The sequence below is a fragment of the Triticum urartu genome, chromosome 5, assembly GCF_003073215.2.
Source record: "Triticum urartu cultivar G1812 chromosome 5, Tu2.1, whole genome shotgun sequence".
Classification (NCBI taxonomy): Eukaryota; Viridiplantae; Streptophyta; class Magnoliopsida; order Poales; family Poaceae; genus Triticum; species Triticum urartu.
In genome coordinates, this window is record NC_053026.1 from 56683471 (window position 1) to 56690136 (window position 6666).

Sequence of the window (6666 nt, forward strand, 5' to 3'; positions counted from 1 at the left end):
AGCAGTAACCGCCTTACGGGTGGCCCACGAGGGTCAGGGGCGCGCCCCCTGCCTCGTGGCCACCTCGGGCACTATCTCGCGTTAATTCTTCTTCCGGAATTTTCCAAATATTCCAAAAATATTCTCCGTTCATTTTTATCCCGTTTGGATTCCATTTGATATGGGGTTTCTACGAAACATAAAACATGCAACAAACAGGAACTGGCACTAGGCGCTGGATCAATATGTTGGTCCCAAAAAATAGTATAAAAAGTTGCCAAAAATATATGAAAGTTGTAGAATATTGGCATGGAACAATCAAAAGTTATAGATACGACGGAGATGTATCAGAGCGGGGAAGTCGACGTCAACCCACGTACCGCCGTTCCCGCAGCACCTCATATGCAACCTGAGAGTCTGTGACAGGTCGAGCTCCATCTCCCGAGCAAATGGACTAGGGAGACGAAGACAACGAAGCGGTGGCCGGTGCAGCCTGATGAAGAACTCACGGGACTGGTCCCCGACGTGGCCCTCCATTGGGGGAGGCATCGCCGGCGGAGGCAAGGCCGGTACGCCGCCCCGTCCCCCTCTACCCCGAGCGCCATGGCGACCTCGGTCTCACCCCCTCCCCCTTCCTCTCGTGGACGGCTCCGCCGCCACAAGCTCTTGTGAAGGAGGGACGCGTTGTCGCGCAGAGACCCTCGTCGCCACCGTCGAAGGGCCGGTGCCCCCTCTCGCCATGGCAGATGGAAGGAAGGAGATGAAGTGGAAGGAGATGGATAATCAGGGAATGTGGGATGCCATCCCCCTCCCCCTTCTTATAAAGTGGCGGGGTTGGGGCTCGGCCGCCCCACTCAGCCAATCCGGCCATCTGGGGGCACAGGGAATCGAGGCCGACCCGCTGCTCCAATCAGCGACGACCCGGTTTCCCATCTCCACCGCCTGCCACCTGCATGGGGGACACATGGCGAGCAAGAAGAATCGAGGGGACGGATGAGGCGACCGTTCCCCACCCCGTGATCATGGGGCGCGGACGCCTTGAAGAACACGACCCGAGTCCACTCAGTAAATGAGGTGCGCCTCAGCGTTTTCCTCTTTTTATGGGGAAGGCGCGAGCCGCCTCTTTACTGCGATGTGACGCATGCGTGCGGAAACCGTCCCACGCATGACCCCCACGTCACGCACAACCCTGCACGTCGCGCGATCAACGCGGGTCATGGGGAAGCACAGCGGATAGAAAAGTTACTGTGGTAAAAACCGCCCCGCCTGCCCGCGCACCGTTCTGGGCCTAGCCCAACAACGCGTCGTGCTTATGTGTGGCCCAGGCCCGAGGGCTCCTATCGGTGTGAAAACGTAGGGGCTCTCCTTTTGACCCCTTTACTTGTACACGGGCTATCAGAGCCGCGCCCGCGGCCACACATAGCAGGGCAGAGGAGGGAAGCCGAAGCATAAGACAAACAAGGCAACGCCAAGACCATAGACATAAAGAGCAAGAGGGCGAGGTGGACTCCCCCAGCAAGACCCTTGCCGGGGCGACCTCCGTAGCCCCGGCAAGACCCTTGCCGGGGCAACTTGCCTAACGCCAACAGAGCACGCCTCCCTTGAGCCCAAGTTTTCCAACACCATCGATCACGTTGGGACCAAGGCTCGAGAGGCACCTCCATGGTGGCATGTAGATCTTTGTGAAGATCATAAATACGCAAGATCAGATGAGGACCAGAAGACGACGATCCTCGGCGAGGTTCTTGCCGAGGAAACCCATGAGACCCCCGGCAAGTGCCTTGCCGGGGACGACCGCAGTGCCACGACAAGACCCTTGCCGGGCCCCGGAAAGACCCTTGCCGGGGACACCAGCAAGGGCGCGGCCAGGCCCGAGTTTGCCAAGGCTCCATCGCCGCTCCCATGCAGCTGCTAGCCCAACCAGCTGGGCAGGCACCTGCGTGGCAGCATGCGGCTTCTACACCAACGCAGCAAGCACCTGCGTGGTGGCATGCAGATCTTTGTGAAGGCTCCACCACCGCGCCAGCCCAGCAGCCAGCTAACGTGGTGCTACGACGCCTCGTCAGCTTAGACGCGTGTCGAAGCCAGGCGAGGCGGCGGCAGATGGGACGAGCTTCCTTGTCGTCCCTGATAAAGAAAGAGCGGCACGTCGGCAGCGCATTAAATGCGTTTGTCCGACGGAGCCATAGGATAGACTCATCCAGTGTACACCTTTCCACCTCCTGTGTGCCACTGTGGCAACCCCTTTTGTCTATAAAAGGAGGCCCGAGGCGTCCAGGAGAGGGATTCGGATCTTTTGGACAAGTTGCACCCCGTAGCTAGTTCAAGAACTCAAGAACACTCAAATACACACCAAAGCAGGACTAGGGTATTACGCATCCTCGCGGCCCGAACCTGGGTAAATGATTCTTGTATTGACTCCTAAACCCGCTCTTTTCACAACCCCATGCCCGCCAACCATAGAAGGGATTCCAGTGATCCCATAGGTGTCGTTTTCCCCGACACCGGACCTCCCCCAGAGGCTTGGATTGAAAGCTATGAGTTGGCCATGGAGATGTTAGACGTTCGTGATGCAGTTTGTGCCAAGTATTTCACCATGATATGGGAAGGGCCGACTCGCACATGGCTCAAGAGTCTGCGCCCTAACTCCATCAATACTTGGGCGGAGTTGACGGACAACTTTATCAAGAATTTCCAAGGTACTTGTAAACAACCTTTGACAATTGTTGATTTGCAGCACTATGTCCAGCGTGAGGGCGAGTCGGCTCATCATTGGGGTCGTCGGGTTGCAACCATCATCCATTCTTCAAACAGTATTGGCGTGGCTCGAGTTGTGCTGCTTTTGGAACATAACTGTCACTTTGACCCCCTCAAACAGAAGATAGGGCAGCTTAAGCGTAAGTGTATAGATACGGGCAAACTTATGGATGTGCTTACTAGATATGGTGACACTGATACTACTAAAAATCTGAGTTCTGATGATGATAAATTTGGTAAGGGAAAGAAAAACGGCGGTGGAAAGGGCCAGCAGCAACACACCCCAGCTCAGCGTGGAAATCAGAATAACCAAGGAGCTAGAGGGAAGCGTAAATATTCTGACGGCGGGTCAAATTTCGTGGCTAACACCAATGCCGGATCAAAGAATCAACACCGTAATAGCAATGGCAAGCCATCGCAGAATCTTGAGGAAATGCTTAGGTGGAAAGCACAATTCTCCTAATAAGCCTTCTTCTCATGCCTGGAAAGACTGTTATATCTAGAGGGAGCTTAAAAACCAGACGTTTCACCAGCATCAAGGAGGAACACCCGGCGCGTCAGGATCCGGGTCTCGAGGCTCCAGCTTCGGTGGTGGCGGCTCAGGTGCTAGATGTCCGGGTCAAGGTAACCACAGTGGTCATAATCAGCAGTCTCGTCACAGTAATCAGCAACACAATTGGCAGTCAGGGCATCAGAGTAAACCGAAACAACTTAATAGTGGCCAGTATCATGTTTTCACTAAAAATACATGTAAGCGTGACCGGAAGGTCCATAAGCGAGTAGTCAACACAATTGAGCTAGAAGTGCCTCAGTATTTGAGGTGGTCACAACAGGTAATCACTTGGGGTCGGGCGGATCACCCACCCCGAGTTGACGATTCGGGTCATCTAGCCTTGGTGGTTGCCCCCAGGTGGGTGGTTATAAGTTTACAAAGGTGCTTATGGATGGTGGCAGCATCATCAATATGTTGTACTACGATACTTTCTGTCGGATGAGTCTGAACGACAAGGACCTCAAGCCATCCCCCAAAGTGTTTCATGGAGTGGTGCCCGGTAAGTCAGCATACCGTGTTGGGAAGATATCATTGGAAGTGGCCTTTGGTGATGAGTATAATTATAGAGCGGAGACACAGTGGTTTGAGGTGGTCAAGATCAAGAGTCCATATCAAGCCCTGTTTGGACGACCGACTTATGCTAAATTCATGGCACGCCCTTGTTATGTGTATCTGCAGCTCAAGATGCCAGGGCCAAAGGGGACAATCACAGTTCATGGAAACTGCAAACTGTCCCTAGAGTGCGAGGAAGGAGACGCGGCTTATGCAGAGTCGTCTTGTGCCACAGAGGAGCTCAAGTATTGTAAGGATAATGTTGACCCGGCTGATGTGACCCCTCTGAAGAAGCCCACCATTGAGAAAGACCAGTTGCTCAAATTAAAGTCAGCAAAGGACACACAGCAAGTTGACTTTGTCCCTGGTGATTCTTCTCAGTAGTTCACCATTGGGACATGGATGTATACTAAATAGGAAAGCGCGCTCATTGAATTCAGCTGTGAGAATTGGGACATCTTTGCATGGAAACCTTCTGACATGCCAGGTGTACCGAGAGAATTCGCTGAGCACCGCCTTAATGTGGATCCTAAGATGAAGCTTGTTCGATAGTCCCTCCATTGTTTTAACGAGAAGAGGCGTAAAGCTATTGCAGAAGATGTGGCCCAGCTCCTAGCTGTCGGGTTCATCATTGAAGTTTTCCACCCTCAGTGGTTGGCTAATCCTGTGCTAGTAATTAAGAAGAATGGCACTTGGCGTATGTGTGTGGATTAACACAGATCTTAACAAGGCTTGTCCAACTAATCATTTTGCTCTACCCCATATTGACCAGATTGTAGATGCCACGGCGGGTTGTGAGAGTTTGTGCTTCCTAGATGCTTATCTGGTTATCATCAGATCACGATGGCAGTGGAAGATCAGGAAAAGAGAGCTTTAATCACCCTCTTTGGAGCTTTCTGTTATGTGTTTATGCCTTTTTGGCTCAAGAGTGCCTAGGCGACTTATCAACGATGTGTTCAGAATTGTTCTCACAAAAGATTGGTCGAAACGTTCATGCTTATGTGGATGACATTGCGGTTAAGTCCAGGAAGAAAGAAACTTTGCTTGATAACCTCAAGGAGACTTTTGATAATCTCAGGGTGTACCAGATGATGCTTAACCCGTCCAAGTGTGTTTTTGGCCTGCCAGCTAGCAAATTGCTAGGTTTCCCGGTTGTAGAGCGGGGCATTGAGGCTAACCCGGAGAAGATGGAGGCTATATCCTCTCTTTCTAAACCGTCATGTATCTAGGATGTTCAGCGCCTGGCGGGTCGCATTGAAGCCCTAAGACGGATCATAATGCGTCATGGAGAGAAAGCGATTCCACTATATCAGATGATGAAGAAAACAGATCACTTCGTCTGGAGCAATGCGGCTAATGAAGTGTTTGAGGCACTTAAGAAATAGTTGGCTGAGCCGCCCATCTTGGCTGCTCCCATAGACAAAGAACCTTTTCTCTTGTATGTTGCGGCAAATAATAGAGCAGTCAGTGTTGCAATTGTCGTGGAGCGTAAGGAGGCGGGTAAAGAGTATCCAGTCCAGCGGCCGGCTTATTATGTCAGTGAGGTTCTCACGGAATCCAAACAACGATACCCATCTTGGCAGAAGTTGGTGTTTGGAGTGTTCATGGCCAGCCGTAAACTTAAACATTATTTCCTTGGACATCCAATTATGATGGTCAGTTCCGCCCCACTTGGTGATATAATTCAGAACAGAGAGGCTACTGGCCGGGTTGCTAAGTGGGCAATTGAACTTGGGCCACATCATCTGAAGTATGTACCAAGAACAACCATCAAGTCTCAAGCTTTGGTGGATTTCATAAATGATTGGACAGATCTACAAACACCCGAGGAGAAGCCTGACAACACATATTGGACTATACACTTTGATGGGTCCAGGCAGTTGGAAGGCTCAAGGGCTGGAGTTATCTTGGAATCTCCACGAGGTGATAAATTTTGTTATGTCTTAAGGCTCATGTTCCGTTGTACTAACAATGCAGCTGAGTATGAAGCTTTGCTCCATGGACTCCGAATGTCCTAGGAGATGAACCTGAGTCGGGTTAGATGTCCGGGTGACTCAGACTTGGTAGCTCAGCAAGTCTCATGAAAGTAGGATTCTAAAAACCCGCATATGGTGGCTTATCATCAGGCAGTTGATAACTTTGCTGTTCACTTTAAGGGGTACCAGGTGGATCACATGGATCGGCATAAGAACAAGGCGGCTGATGCACTATCTCTGCTTGGGTCACATCGTAAACCGGTCCCCCCCAATGTGTTCCTTGATGTGTTGCATAATCCTTCTGTTAAATTACCTTCAGAGGAAGATCTTGCTATTCCTGACCCGGAGAGATAGTTGGTGGCGGCTCTTCATGTAATTCCTGACTGGACGATACATTATCTGGCTTACCTGACCCGAGGCGAGCTACCAAACGATGAAAATCTGGCACGATAGATCACACGGCGATCAAAGTCCATGACCATTGTCAATGGCGAGTTGCACAGATGTAGTGTGACCGGCGTGTTCCAATGTTATGTCTCTCCTAAAGAAGGACATGAGATTCTACACGAGATTCATGCAGGCCATTGTGGTCATCATGTCGGGTCACGATCTTTGGTGGCTAAAGCTTTTCGTCATGGGTTTTTCTGGCTGACGGCTCATCTGATGCAGAAGACATTGTCAGCAAGTGCGATGGATGTCAGAAATTTGCAAGGCAAGCTCGTGTGCCAGCTCAGGAGTTGCGGATGATACCAATTACTTGGTCATTTACGGTCTGGGGGCTTGATATGGTCAGGCCATTCGAGAGGTCTAAAGACAAGAAGACCCACCTTTTGGTGGCGGTTGACAAGT